This window comes from Camponotus vicinus, unplaced genomic scaffold (assembly GCF_025532165.1).
Source record: "Camponotus vicinus isolate PSW18456_S1 unplaced genomic scaffold, iyCamVici1.0 SCAF_5, whole genome shotgun sequence".
NCBI classification, from domain to species: Eukaryota; Metazoa; Arthropoda; class Insecta; order Hymenoptera; family Formicidae; genus Camponotus; species Camponotus vicinus.
The window spans coordinates 7930116-7946849 of record NW_028141977.1 but is presented as its reverse complement, the minus strand read 5'-3'; the positions used below and the strand labels follow the sequence as shown (position 1 = coordinate 7946849).

Sequence of the window (16734 nt, the reverse complement as noted above, 5' to 3'; positions counted from 1 at the left end):
CAATCATTGCGGTCGGTTGCTTTCCCTGTAAAAGCTACTGGAGCATATTTTCACTGCTCGATCGAATTACCTTGAAATAAATGGGGGAAACTACGAGCTCGTGTAATCATCGTACGCATGATACTTATCTCCATCACTTTTCGCGACGTATCCGCTTTTCCTTTCGCGATCGTCGCCGACAAATCAGTCCATTTCCCCGAGATTTATATAAAATGTAATAAATACCAATTATCCGATACAGTACCAACTGATGCTTTATGAAAGCGAAAAAGACCGTGGCAGCTTCTATTGCGCAATTTATGGGCCTCCAAATGCGTGCATAATTGTTCGCAACATAGGGGTTGGCCCATTTTCGGCGAAAAATATGGCTACGAGCTGAGCCGAATGACTCGCGTCGACAAAAGTCGATACTTCGGACCAAGAGAAAGAGAGACAAAGAGGACAAGAGAGAAAGACAGACAGAGAGAGAAAGAGAGAAGGGGAAGAAGAGGGTTTGGTCGGTCGTTATACCGCTCGTAAAAGCAGGCCTCTTCTGTAAGTTTCTAATCAGTGTACATCTGCCCGTTATACCACCACACACAATGCACAATATCAGATACACCTGTACGTGTGTATATACACATTTGAGGGCGAAGGTAGAGAGAGTAAAATAAGAGAGAGAGAGGGGAGGACGAAAAAGAGCTTATTTTCATCCGAGGGCAAAGCCCCTAAAAGCTAATAATAAATAAAATGTATAGCGTAAAATGGGATCGAGACAATGTGAATTAATAATATACTAATAACTATTATAAATTAATAATATACTAATAACATTATATAAGTGCAGAAATAAATATAAAATTAATTAATAAGGGAAAAAGAAAAAATAATATTAAATAAAAGTATATCACACAAATAATACATTTTTAATCCAATAAAATATATTATAAATTAATACTATTTTAATAACGACATATAATGTAATAATAATAAATAATCCAAGTAATATGAATAATTTGTGAATCACAGAGTGTAATTGTCAATAAATGGAATATCCTCTAAAGACATTATTCAAAAATTTAAAACTGAATAAAGTGGCAAAAAGTATGCCCGAATAAGAAAATATTTGTATAGCACAAAAGCACAAGAATGCAGAATATGAAACGCGCTACGGATTCGTATAAGAATGGGAAATGTATGTGAAGAGGAAGGAAGGCGGAGAAAGAGAATAGATGAGAGAAGTAGAGAGAGAGAGAGAGAGAGAGAGGGAGAGGGAGGGTTGAACGAGAGCGTGTGGGGGATGCGGGGATAACCGACGTATCGATTCCACGCGCGATACGCCCGGGTGTTTCCGGGGCCTCACGGTTCGAGCACCACCTTCGACAACTTCGACAACGCTAATTACAAGACGACGGTCCGTGCGACCACAAGCTCCGGAAGCTCGTCCGAAAATTGCGCCCCCGCGGAGGAGTTATACGCGCGCAATCGTCGTCTCGGGTATTCTGAATTATTCACCGGTATTGATATGTCGCTGTGTGTCGCAGAAATGCTCGAGAATCCCGATTTGCTGTTTTCCAATTTGCCCGAGATCACCGCTGCTGCGATTCCACACCGAGATATTTAAAAAAGTATCACCTTTCGAGAGATTCCCAATCAATATTCTTATTTCTGTAATAAAGATTTAGATATGTGTGATCATCAAATTATGCTATCTTAATTATAATATATATCTTAATTATAATTATAATACATCTATTATGTTATTTTGCTAATATATTATTTAATATAAAATTATTGAAACTTTTTATTATTTTTTTTAACGATAACTTGCATATTAAAACTGCATGTTAATAATGATATCATACATATTAAACCAGACTACAAATTAAGCATATCTTTTTCTTTAAAAAATTTTAAAATAAAATAAAGTAAAAAAGAAATTATTAATTGAATCTATTTATATATATTTTTTATTAATAATAAATAGCAATCTTATCGAAAATTTTGACAATTCACGTGTGCTAAAAATTAATCGCAACATGATAAGTTGTATATAATAAATTCTCGCATACATCTCTAATCTAATAATTATAACGAGATGTCAATTTTATTATTATTGCTATAACAATATTTATGATATCGGCGCAACATTTTCACTGCTTTTATCGTGTGCGCTTAATCGATAATAAAAAAAAAGATCGAGATTCGCGACGTGAATAGGATGTCGGCGAATAATCATCTAGTATACGTCGCGGTCGGCCGGAAATCGTACAACTTACGGCAAAAGAGGGACCCTCTCGTAATTTTTCCGCTATTCTTCGAAACGGCAGTTCTATAAAATTGGCATATAGGTTTACAGACGCGTATTGGTTTCCCGAGGCTTCTGGACCGGCCACGCCGCTATTTTTTAATGTCGAGCACGCACTCCTCGATTGGGAAAAACGCGAAATTGTATGTAATTTGAACCGTCAAATTGAAATTGTCAGGACTCCCGAGATGATTTTCTCTGCGATAGAATCCGCCAGGTTGAAAGGAATCTTTTTCTCCTTACGCCAGATGAAATATTGTTGTTACGCGTACAAGATCGACGGAGCTTTTTCATGTAAAATAATTTTTTACATCATACAAAGATACAGTACAGATATAGAATTTAATAAAACGGGTCTTTCTTCTCGCGATTATTTTGCAATTTTATTAATTTTAATGCGCGCGTAGGATAAAGGATTTGTCAAATGGATGTAATCCCATTTCCAATATCGTCCCAAATTTAAATTCTGTGTCTTTAAATAAATAATGCACCGTATTAAAATATACCAATCCTCTCTGCAGTTAAAATATTTTTATTTATAACATCAGAAGAAAGAGAGAAAGGGAAAGAATATCAAAAACAGATGTTACGTTATTCTATGCAAGAAATGTGCACAATTCCATCAAGTTAAAAATAAAATTTAATAATATCCTTTAATATGTGCAAATAATCGATATTATACGAGATTTTGTAGCTTTTTTTAAATACATATAAAAGAGAGTACGTTTATATTTTAGTCTTATTGTCCAAATTAAAAATCGAAACATAATAATATTCTTCCTATTTTATCGGAAGAACAACAGGTGCCTCATTTCGTGAGCAACTGTTCGCGTCCTCGACAAGGAATCGAGGCGTGAAGGAAAAAGAGAAACAAATATTCGGAATCGAGCGTTGCGAATAAATCAGAACACCCCCAAGCTCCTTAAGACTCTCAAGTTCATGGCGTGTACCAACGTAAGCCGGAAAAATCGCGGCTGCTCGACGTCATAACGACGAGGGCCGACAAAAGCCTCGCGGCGCACGTGACAATCATAATAATCCGGAGTGATCTTACGGCGTGACAAGGCCTTAAAAAGCCGCGAGTAGTACATGGAGACGGGATGGTAACCCGCGTTGAAAGTCATCTCCGTGCTACGCTGAATGACGTGACATAACTCCTCTTTCGTCATTCGCAGTCGCTCCCTTTGATCCTCTTACATCGAGTTTATTTCCAAATGTTTAATAAAAAATACGGAGGAAATTTGATAATGGAAATTAATTCTCGTAAAATATTGCCTTGAGAAAAAATATAATAATATAATAATAAATGACATGAAAAATATTATTCTCGCATATACATTATAATATATGTATTACACAGTTTCCACTCTGTATTGAAATGTTGGCTTTTATCCGTTTAAATGATAAAAACAGTTTGAAAAGAATAATTAGCGTAAAAATGATGTAAAAATTTACACGTTAAAAATATCAAACAGAAATATTTGTCAGAAAAATTATTTTTATTTTTGTTAATATTAATACCTGTGAATGCTGACACATTTTATACCGTTGTCAATATTACATCACTTATTATTAATGAACGTTGAAATATTGTATATCCATCACACTCCCATATGAGGTAAAATATATCAGCTTTTATATAAAATTAAATTTTTACTCACTATGGGACATCATTTACTTTCCTCCTATATTTTATCGTTTTTTACGCTACTTAAATATACACAATTTTGACAAGAGTAAGGAATATTTTTCACACGTGACTGGATAGTTGAGCAATACGGTACAATACCGAGTGGCGAATGTCGACAGAATATCGATGATGTTAAACGTTACTGGATATTTTACTCTATTCCGCGAGTAGCCAATGGAAAACGAATTGCACGAGCGACGTGGATATTTAATCTCTAGGATATGCAATTCTTTGTGTGAACGAATGTCCCGTTTCTCGACATATGCCGCACGTTTACACGTTTACGTCAAACAAAGCAGCAGACACCAGTCGGGCAGGCAAACAGCACATTGTGCCGCCGCGTCGTTCGAAACGTCATCGCAAACTTTCGGGGCATGAAAAACGTCGCTATCTCTCCAACGTAACGGAATGTAATATTTTTCGTGTGCAAGCCCAATATTCGATAAAACCAATTTCCAACGAACGCGCGAGCTGCGGCCAAATTACGTTCGCCATCGTTCGAGTTACGCGCAACGTTGCGAGTTTAAAATCCCACACCTGTACTTGTGGCAAACTGAAATTAGAAAAAATATGTAACACACATACATCAGTTTTACGTGTAAGAGAGAGAGGGAGAACTCATTTTAATATTTTAATATTACATGAAAATTAAATTATAAAAAAATCTTACTAATCACACATCTTCTTTGCGCATTTTCTTCTCTCTCTCGTATAAAAAAATAATTAATCCACGACGTGGACATTTCTTTCCACGTGACTTCGCGTTTAGCTGCGTTTGTAGAGAGGGAAAAATATTAAATTACAAGTATTATATAAAAATGCGAGTATAAAAATAGAAAGAAAAGAAATGTGGAAAATATATATGGGGAAAATATCAACTCGCTCGCCCGGGTGAATGCAAAATTTCATGCGCCTTCCGATTAGTTCGCGCCTAATTAAACGTCCACTTGGCTTCTGCGGAGAGGCGGCAAATGCGCCACGAGAAAATTAAAAGCGTGCGATAATTACGGTAATGGTCGCTGCCGCAAGTGCGAGTGCGAGTGCGACCATTACCGGATATTTCAGCTGAAACCACTGGAAAACTCGAACGTTTAATCATCGAACTGGCACCGCGGACGGCGCTTGTAGTGGCTGAACTTTGACAGAACCGCAACAACCCAACGTTGAATGCCGGGCTACGTTGGCAAACGCGTCCGCCTTCCGTTCGTTCTGAGCAACGCGGAGGGATAATCACTCGACATCACGTGTGTCTCGCTCATTTGCTGATTAGATCGCGAAGCAGCGCCGACCGCGATACTCGCGATCGCAAAAACGTGGCGCGGGTTCCTGGCAAAGTGGCCCGCAGCAACCGTAACCCCTGCACATATGGTGTTGCAAAAAAAAAACAAATGTATCATTGCAGGAGAACAAGATGATGTTTCTCTTGGCAAACGGGCAATTGCATCAAGGTAAATAAATTGAGAAATTTGTCAAGTATACATTTATGCAATTGATTACCGACTCTTTGAGACACCGTGTGTGCAAGGGTGGCGTTCTTATTTTTTTTTTTTTTTCACGAGGAGACGAGACGCAATTGCGCGAGAAGTTGGACGCCACGAGGATTAACGAGACTGCGCGCGCGGCTTCCACGGCAGTTTCGAAAGGTCCGCGAGGACGTCGACCTCCGTTATAGCGAGGTCCCGTCCAACGAGCCCACGCTTGTATCTCGTCGTCGTCACCTCGCATCTCGTACCCGCTCGAAATTACACTTAACCTTTCAACCGGTCTACGTGCTCGCCGACATACCGGACGATGACGCTACAAAGCTAGCCTGGCAGTCGCCCTTAAATCGAGATAATTATCGAGAATCGTAAAATTGAATGCAAACATTAATGATGAGAGAGGAAAATTGAATAAGGTCAATCGAGATCGTTTTCTGATTTTGAGATTAAATATTAAAGATTAATAACTGATGCGAGTATTTTTCAATTAAAATTTATTTTTCCTCAGAAATAAATTTTCTTGTTTCAGATATAATTTTCTAATTTTGAGTATTCTTATTTTTCATGAAGATTTTAATTTAATCATGTCATAAAACGGAGCAAATTTTTCTTTTATCTTCAAGTATATGTCATCAATTTTTATTTTAATACTGAATATAAATCTCTTTCTTAAATAAAATTTTCTTAAAAGTGATAATGGAAAATGTAATTAACAATTTCAAAATTTGAATAGATTAACTTAATTTAATAAATTAACTTCATTTTTCATGGAGGAAAATTGGGTCCACATATCACATAAATTAGGAATTTCAACTCGAGTCAAAATGTTTGCAGCTTGTATTATATATTCTTAGAAAAAACACAAACCCAATAACTTTGTTTTAACTTTAAATATGATCCCTCTGAGGTGCATTTGGAAATAAAATAAATATTCGGAATGTCTAAGATAGCCATATGGATAACGGTTAATAAGGTGGTATCAGGATGTAAAACGTAAAGGGACAGGAACTTTCGACAGCAATGTACAGCTTAATGAAAGTATTTATCAAGAGTATCGATACCATCGGTATTCGGCGAGCGGCGCGTCCAATTCCGAAACGTCGAAGGCCTTTAATATTCATCGACCGGCGTCGGCGGCGGCGGCCGTACGCTCTCGACTTTGTTTACCGCATATATCTCACGCGTGCCAGTCGAAATTCGATTTACGAGCGTTGTGCCACGCGGGAATTACGAAAAATACCGGCGGCAATCCGGGAGATAGTCCGCGTCCCATTGCCGTAAACAAGTCGGGCGAGACAAAAAGCGATATTTGCGGCGGAAACGAAGCGCGAGCGAGCAAAGTCGATTCCGTTCACCGCGAAGAATCGAAATAATTCCACCATGGATCAGAATCGTGCTAAGCTAAGGACGAATTTATGCGATTCGCTTGCGACGATCATTCTGACAGGTGAAACTGATAGAAGATTTCGCTTGGAACGTCTGTCACACATCAACATTCGACAAAATGGCCTTGCAACAGCAACAAGTTTCTAGGTGCGAAAAATTAACGAAGGTAGATAAATAATTAGCAAATACTGTGATATATTGCACTTAAGCAACCTAAATGTGACAGAGACAGAATTCGAACTGTTAGTGAAATTTAGAAAAAGAGTATCCATGTGTTAGAGCTATAATCATACTTGCTACAAGTTGTTTGATTATGACAAAAAAATTATTTCTCTAATTATTTCTTATTTTATTATAATATTTTGCTAGAAAATATTATAATAAAAATATTATACTAGAATTGTTACTATGAATACACGTTCAAAATCACAATTTTACAATTTATTTTTTAACAACTTTAGGTACAAAAAAAGCGATAAATTTTTATCGTTGCACGTTTCATCTAAAATTCTACCTATATTAGCAAAATATTTTTTTTGAGTGAACCATTCAATATTTAATGCTATTCGATGTAAAAACGTCTCTTTATGAAGATTTGACCTGGATAACATGTAAGATTCTAATTTAAATACGACGAATATCGTTTACAATTGCAAAGCGCATTATAAATTATTTCACGTGACCTATATAAGTGTAAACCGTACATTCACGTGCAAGATGAGAGCATCCGAAGCTCTCGCAACTCGATGCACTCCATTTGTCGGGTGCCATCATTTACGGGTTTTTTTAGATTTTTTTCTCGCTCTGCACAATTTATTCGAAACATGATCGTCGTCAAAGACGAACCGCGTAAATTCGCCATAACGTGCGTGCGGCACGCCGCGAAATGTATGCTGTCTTCCGGCGACAATTTCGCGCGCTTTTACCGCGTTTCAGTGCGCGAGCGATTACCATCTCTCCTGTCTCTCTTTCCGCGCTATAAATTCTTATGGTGTCGCGCGTTAATCCACAGATTAGCCGTTGACTACGGGGCCCGCAGTTCTGGCGCTCGCTATAAAGAGCATATAAGCGAGACAGACGCAGGAAAACGTTTACGTAGGCTCTCTTAAGACGAACATGATAAAATATGGAAAGCGACATTCGAGAACAATTAGCTTTAACTTTCCTTTTTTTCTCTTTCTTCTCTGTGTTTAATGTAGATTATATCCGTTTCGTGCAGAAAATAAATTAACGATGGTGTTCTACAAAAAAGTGAAGAATACACTTATAAACATTTAATTAAAATTGTAAAAAATAATTGAAATGAAATTTCAATTCTGTTTTAGAAGAAAAGAACAAATGTAATTAAATATTCCATTCGATAAAATAATCGCTTTGAATATATACTCCGTCAAAACAGGCTTGCTGCTTGCCTCTTTTGCAGCCACTGCTCCAATTATTAAAAATGTTTATTAAAAATTGCAATGAAAATGGTTTTAAATAATATATGAAAAAGAATAATAAGTATCGTATATAGGGTGTACATAAAATAAATACTGGTATAAATTGCAAAAAAAGGACTCCATAGGTGAGAGGGAAAGGAAGAACAGGTTGGCCTAACTCGTTTCAGAGAAGTTGTGGATTATCCGGCTATTTAAAAGACACGAAAGGGAAAAGCCGACCTCGAACGGCCGATAAACGCAAAGGCACTGTTGTGACACGCATACTCGTGCAAGATCGATCGATCGGGGGGCGAAAAGGTGGTCGACGTTTCGCACGGAAGCCATGTAACTGGTCAAATCGTCGGCCGATCGCGTCCCTAAAATTGTGGCCGAGGGTCGCGTGGAATGGCAACCTTCTTTTTCATTTTCACTCAATCACGATGGAAGCGAGTGATCTTTCGAGACCTGCCCCCCAATTATCGCGTGGATATAGATAGACAGAACAGAAATGGAATCGTAAATCGAGCGAGTAACTCTTTCATCACTACAATATCTCTCAACGTTTAAGCATTTCAAAATAGAGCATTTCAAAATAAATCGATGCGATTAATTTTTCTTTTTATGCTTTATTTGTTTTTATAATTTAAGGATGTAAGCTGACGTATAATTTGTCAAAATTATTTGATATTATTTTTGTAAATTGACTTGCAATCGACGTCCTTCGCGACATCCTTGTTAAAGGGAAATCAACTTCAAATTAAAAATATTCATAGATGGAAAAGAAATGTGTTAAAATTTAATAAAATATCTGATTGGATGTCAGATTAAGATATAGAAGACTATATTTATCATAAGGTAATTTCGCAGAGAATCCGAATTTCTCTTTAGATCCATTAAGTACCAACATCGGAAATGACGGCTCAAAATAGCTCCAAAATTTAACAGAGTTCTGCAATAAAGATTGATCATGATGAAGGAGAGCGGAAGAAAGTAGGCGGAAGGCAACTCGATTCGGCCCGTAGTATCTCATGTAGTTATGCATCGTGAATTGCGAGCGCATAACTTTCCGCCGGAGAATCGCGCGTGGAATATATCGCGGTATATCCGTGAAAAACGACTACGCGAATGCGCATCTTGGAAGGGGAGAGGGGAAGGGAAGCGAGTTTATAGGTAAAAAATATTACATTCGTGCAGCGCGAAGGAAGATAGAAAAGGAGACGGAGAGCACGAGCAGATGAAGGACGACGAGGGGATCGTACTTTACTTACTTTGGTATGACCATCGCCCACTTAGGATCGTAAATGTCGCCGACTGTGAGTGCCATCGCTTATGGGACATCGGAGACTGGGAGGGCCGCGCTTCTCGAAAGAGATCCCTAGGTGAACGGAAAGGAAAGGGAAGAGGGATAGAAGATGGTAGGAGGCAGGAACGACGAGCCCTTGGGGGTCGGGCAACCGGAAAGCTCATAAATGCCCAAGAAAATTACGTCGGGCTCGCCGAAATTACGTTTCGCGATTGTAATACCTCCATAAAAATCGCGAAACGTTCTCGTTGCAGCTCCACAAGACACACCGATTATGTTTGCCGTCAAACCTGACGTTTGGCGATGTCTTGAAATTCTTCACTTGAGTAACAAATCGGTGAACAATCGCGATTAGGGCAATTTAATCGACGTTTAATAATTTCACTGAATTTTCCCTGAGCTCAGTGCGCTGCTCATTAACTTGCTTAATTGGTTAATTCACTTAGTTGAGCCAGTTAAAGTAGCCAGGTAACTGAGTTACTATCCTAGATTAGCTAGATCGCTTGACTGATTAGTTAGAATAATTAGTTAGCCAGAACTCCCTGGCTACAGTAATACTAGTGGAGAATTAATAGTCGAAATCAAGTGAAATGACAATTTTTACAATTAAACCTAACCGAATCCTAACCCAATAGCATGGTTCACCCGCTTATTATAATAATAAGTAAGACAAGTCAGTTAATTGATTGGCCGAAGATTCAATTACTAGAAGTATCTGGTTAAAACTATTGCCGACTCAAACTACCATTACGGCCAATAAAAATCAGCTGATCGATACTTCTCGCTAGTCCAATTTCATCGACTTTCTACTTAATTAATGCCTCGCTGATGATCGCGCATTCAAATATCAATATAATTTCGATAGCTCTTTCTTATTGACGTTCGCGTGCACGGAACTATTTTGCCGATCGCTACAAGCCATTATTCGCCGCGTGCATCGCAAGACGCGCTCCCAATTATTCCATTATTAGTCAAGGAAGCGAGAAAACGTCAGTCAGAAAACAACATAACGTCATCCTGCAGCGATGGCGAGTTGCGTAATACACATATACACGGTAAAATCATCTTGGTGTTTGCTTTGCACGACTTTGCAAGAGTTAGACTCGGTACACATGTCCAAGCAAAAAGTAACAGCCTTCCCCCCGGATATGCCACATATATACTACCTAATAATTTTATAACGTAGTTGGCAAAATATTTATCTCTCCCGAATAAAGACACATTGTTGTCTCATTAAAAAAATATTCTCATTTTCAAGTACCTCCAAGCGCTTTAAACAATTTAAAGCTGCTTTAAACAAATCGATCGCGGTAATCGTTAATAATTAGCGTACGTTTTGCGGTCGATAAATATATTAAACACAAGCGATACCCTCGTGGAAATATTTATATTGCTAGCGAGAGCGGAGAGAAAGAGAGAAAGCGACGCTCGTTACTGTTGGGTGTTCACCCAAGCTAACTAGCCCGACACAATTGCACTGTGTGCACGCCGTGCTAGAATAAACGCCGTTCCAGCACGGCATGCAGCGTGATACCGTTTGCGCAATATTTTGATTGCTACCTTGCCGCTAGCATAAGTGCAACGGCCGGCACGGACTCGTGATAGGCCAAGGGAGGATGATTCTGCCATTCTGGCAGAAGCCTCGCATCTCTCTCTCCCTCTCTCTCTCTCTCTCTCGTCTTCTCTCTTGTATTCCCTCGTTCATTGTCAGTGCAAGAGCGCTTTGCAATTCGATGACGCGCCTTGGAGCGGCACCGCGCGGATTCAGACGTAATCGATATAGTTTCCTGCTGCCCACAGCCAAACGATATGCCGCATGCTTTATGCCGAAAGCCATTGATACAAAGTCGATTATGCGTGCGGGAGAGCGAGATCGTTTTGGAACTGCGGCCACTTTGTTTTACGCCACTCGATAATGTAATCGATCAATAAATTAATGATGCAGCGACGAGATAATATCTTGTTGTGTTACTGTTTTTTATTGTGCTTCGACATTAAATGAAAAAATGTATTGGAATATTTCGCTAAACTCGAGAAATACCTTGGATTATTTCATTAATAAGCTCAATTAAGAGATTTAAAAATAATTAATCAAAAAAAGACGTTAATATTTGCAAAATTAATGAAACACAAAACTGACACACTTTATTATAAATTATATTCTATTGCGCGTTTTTTAATATAGTATAAAAAAACCGCGCAATAGAACGTATAAAACGTAATAAATATAATAAATATATATAAAACTGTATAATAAAATGTGTCTGTGTGGAAATAAAATATATTGTATATAAATACTAAAATAAAAATATACTATTTACACATGTACAATATATTTTATTTCCAATTTGATATATCAATAATAATGTCATTTATTTCGTTTACTTAGAACAGTTAAAATTTTGACATTTCAAAATTCTCTTAAAACAACGGATGCTTAACATAAAATATCAAAAATATTGCCTTAATAAAAAGAATCCAATAAAAAAAAAAATGAAATTCAAACATCTGCATTTTCTGGTTCTGATCCCCTTCAGGTTCTTATAAAATTTGCATTTCCACAGACGATTTTGCTTGTTGCAATTTTACCGCATTATAATTATTTCTGTCGAGAGGCATGTCCCAGATTCGCGACAAACATTCAACTATTTCTCCACAAACATCTTTCCTTTTCTCATTCGTTTGCTTTAATTAATTCTTCATGTAAATCAAAGATACGCCGTTATAACAACGAAACGATAATGTTGTATTATTACATTGGTGCGCGCGCGCGATGCTCGAGATAAATTTTTAATAATTACATTCAATCTCTCTCTCTTTTCCTCGGGGACGTTTATACATAGAGAATTTCCCAGAAACCAACTAGAGGAAAATTAAACGAATAATAATTAAAAAACTGCGCACGACAAGTGCGCCGGTTTGCTATTCATGTTAAATAATAAGAACACGAATGTTTACCATTTCGAAACAAAAACTTGATGTCCCGAGTTGAAATCAATATACGTTGCTATATTATACAAAGATAAAACGTATGTAAACTTTTGCATGTCGACTTCTATTTCAAATTTTTCGTGCATTATTTAAACTGTTAATTAAACCGACGATGATGAAATTGGCAACACGATGCTTTCTGCAAATGTACAAAAATAACAGGTTAACAAGGGAACGTGAAAAACGTGAAAAACGTGAAAAATGTTTAACAAGAGCATGAGAATCCATTGTTCACACGCACATTATCGCTGTTTGGTCTCCAACGACAGTTAGTAACAATGATAGTGAGCTAGATGATCGGTCGGAATTTGGTCGCAAATTATCGCTGCGTTAGGACGATAATGGAAATTCGATTGAAGCCGTTCATTTGCGACGTGTTACGGTGGCTGTTTGGCATTTTAATTGGGAAATTGCAATTAACCCAGCCCACGACGCTCGAGTCGCCGAAATCTCTTCAAGCCCTAAAATGCTGCTCGTGGACTATAAAGAATACAGCCGCTGGCTTTTATGATTGCGGCCATTTACAGCAAAACGCGTATTCTATAAAAATTTCATTAACCTTAATTCATTGCGTATAAATTTTCATTTGAATTGCTCTAAATTTAATTGCTTATACCACTCGCACTAAAAAAGTAAGCTTTTATTTTCCTTGATCAAATCAAAATCTTCAATTAAAAATATATGGAGCGCTCTGTTCATGAGAATTTTAATTTTATGCGGCTTAATTTCGTAGATTTATCTAAAAAAATATTTTAAAAAAAGACAAGCAATATATGAATTTTTATTTCTAGTTTTACTTTGGTTAATTAATTTATCTCGTTTATATTAAATATTATTTAATGACTGGATAACGGTACTATTTGTCGTGAAAAATTCTCGTCAAGAGTTTGGTCTTGCCTAAGCATCAAGCCGCCGACATCGACGGACATTTTTAACGGCCAAACTTCGATCCCTCTTACAGCGGAAGCTTTCTCTCGTCGACGTCGAGAGTGGCGTCTTCTCGACGGACGTTTTAATTGGAAAATTGTAATTGGCTCTGTCTGCTTCTATGGGACCCGCCGCCACATTCTTCGGGAACTCGAGAATTCTCCAGGACGTCGACATCCTTAGGGACTATCGGTTCTTTCACGTTTATGTTTCCCTGCCTACCTTCCCTCGTAAAGGCTTCTTTCATTTTTTTCTCATTATCTCATACCTATTTTACTAATGTATTTGATAATGTTAGATTCTAACCAACCCTTTAGCCTTAATAGTGCCATACTAGCAGCTTCTATCGCTCTATATTATTTACTATATACGTATAACGAGATACACATCGTCATTAGATACACGATTGATATATTGAAAACGATTGATAGGCGTATGAATAAAACGCGCATTTGCGACCTATTCATTAGCGCTACATAAATAATAAAATTTCCACTTGATTTCGTTCCCTCTTTCTTTCAGCTCCTCTTTTAACCCCTGGCGCTTCCTCTGAACGTCCGTAAACGTGCGTTTTTTTCCTATAATCGAGTCGGGAACGGGAAGCTCTTTTTACGGCAGCCAGGTAGACCGCTTCAACTTTTAATTGGCGAATGGTAATTGGACACGCGGAAATAGCCGGGTGTAGTAGGATCCTTTGATTTCGGTCTGCGCAGCGTCAACCGGAAGAAAGAAGTCAGGAGAGAAGAAGAATCGGCGAGAAAGAGGGAGGTTCCGAATAGTTTATCGCTCGCTAAGATTAAGTAGCGACACGCGAGGAAAATAGCGGCGCAAAGTCGAAGATAAAGCTCGAGCCGGTCCAGAACGCAATCGTAATTCCACTCTAATTGCAATTTAAATGGCCGGCACGAGAAATCGCGCCGCTTAATCGATATAGCGCAGGGGAAATAATCATCGACATAAGTATGGGCGATTGTGTAATGGAATGTTTGCAAGTTGGGAATTATAGAAATATCGGGGAGAGGTAGAATATATTATTGTCTCTAATTTAAATTATAAATATAAAATTTATATAGGTCTTTCACTTATTTTTTCATTCATTATAGGTCCTTCATTTTTTGCTTTCGTATATGCATAGGTAATAAAAAGGATCTAGGTCTGAGAATATTCATTTCAATAAATGTGGAATGGACAAAAGTTGACCTCTTCCAGAATGGATGTCTCGCTTACACGAGGAGTCGCAAGAGGATTACACGCGACTCGGCGCAAATCCGCGTGTGAATCTCATATGCTGAGCGAGTCAACAATAGCGAGAGTCGAGCCGCGAATTACGGGGACGATAACGCGATTTCTCGACGGCGGCGCGAAAGATAATTCGCTCGAAACGATTCTCTCTATCTCCCGGCGGAGAGCGCGAGATTCCGCCGCCTTCGGCGCCTTAATTGGAAAATGCTAATTAGCATCCAACCCCGATGCGATATTCCCTTTCGAGCGAGTTCGCTTTCTAGCCATCCCTTACTTTCCCCCAATGCCTTTTCACCTTTCGCTCTTTCCTTCTCCTCTCTCATCACTGGCGCGCCCCTCGCTCACCCCCTCATTCTCGGAGACGAAATTGAACCTCGCGGCCGGAGATTCTGGTTTGTCTACCATTCCCTGTGGAATGGATGAACGGACGAACCGCGACATTGCAGGGATCGAGAGCACAAAAATCTATGTAACGATATGGTTATTCACGACATTAGAAAGAAGAATGACCGAGGAATCCAATTCTAGAGAATGGCAGTGCAAAAAGCGCATTCTTAATTCCAAAAAACTTTTTAGCTTTTTACAATTACGCTGTCTCTCACTTCTCGACTTTTCTTTAACTGTATTTTTTATTTCAGCATGTTTGCTTCCATTTAAAAGATTTTAACGCTCTTTCTTAATTATTATAGAGAAAGAGAAATCTTTAATTTTAAAAAAATTTGAAAAAATGGCAACTAAAGGAAAGGGATTAATTTGATGAGGAAAAACTAGAAAACTTTAATGTAGACAAGATCAATATATTATTATAACGTTAGTTTAACGAATATTATTTAAACGAAATTATATATTTGAATGTATTAACTTCTATTTAAATAATATTTAAATAATATACTATTAAAAATTTAGTCAAGAATTTTTTTAATAAAAAAATTTTGTAAACCCTCAATTTTAAGAAAAATTGTGAGTGAAGTATATTTAAAGTTAAATGATTTTTGTGGCGTATACATGTATATGTGTATATATATATATATATATATATATATATATATATATATATATATATATATATATTACAGTGTAATAAAAAAATACTATATAACTCTAAAAATAATTGAAAATTGCAACATATATGATATTTAACGCGACGTGTATGATACATTTTTAGTCTCACTAAGCAAAGAAGATAAATTATAACCATAACTCTTCATAATAACTTTATTAACCACTGCGACCCTGTGACATTTTTATGCTTATATTTAATTCTATATGCGTCATATTTTACGACAAACATTGTCATCTATCTTGGAAGATTAACTTTTGCTTAATTTATGTAAGAGAATATGGTTAAAAAATATATTTTTATTGAAATAAAATATAGAAAAAAATGATTACATTAATTATATTATCGAATTAATCTTTCTCTTTTTATCTTTCCTCTATTTCTTCGATGTCAAAACTTTCGAGATATAAGAAAACTAATTTGATAGCTGTAAGAATTCGAACGTCAATTTGTTCCATATTTAAATTTGTTGAAAATAGTATGATATAGTGATATCTTTATAACCCGTAATAACTAGGAAAAACGGCGGCCGTCGGAAGGACTGAGGAAATTATGCAATTTAACGATGCATTCGCGCAAGTAATCCGAGTTAAGTCGAACGCCGCGGCGATTAAACAACTAAAGAGAAACCTGCTCCGAGACTTAATCCCCGATTTTTGTCGCTAGCTCGAGTTTCCACGGACGCTCGCTCGCCACTATTTATGGTCCAGAATAAGTTTAGCCGCGCAATTTATACGCGGCGAGAAACATTTAGCAGACATTTGGTCGAATAACAACATTACGCCGGATAAGAGGGAATAGATCGGCCGCGCTTGAAATTGCTTTATTTTCATCAGCTCGCTACTTCAAGGGATATCATTATCCCGCGGCAGCTATCGAGTATGTTAATTGAAGGAATCTCACATTCGATTGCGCGGGTTAAGTATAAAGTAGTCTATAACAGCGC

General features: G+C 37.4%; 1 protein-coding gene and 1 long non-coding RNA gene across 6 annotated transcripts in view; one reads left to right on the top strand and one right to left on the bottom strand.

Annotated features, from left to right (window-relative positions):
- The window catches only part of Plexa (plexin A), a 275026-nt gene that overhangs the window by 120637 nt on the left and 137655 nt on the right, over positions 1 to 16734 (bottom strand). The window lies entirely within an intron of this gene.
- LOC145971706 (uncharacterized) lies at positions 12935 to 14554 on the top strand. 2 transcript variants are annotated; one of them, XR_014438931.1, is made up of 3 exons: positions 12935 to 13094; positions 13521 to 13678; positions 14009 to 14554. It is a non-coding gene; the product is annotated as an uncharacterized LOC145971706 (long non-coding RNA). The 2 variants fall into 2 exon arrangements; XR_014438930.1 differs by having other exon boundaries at positions 13521 to 13716.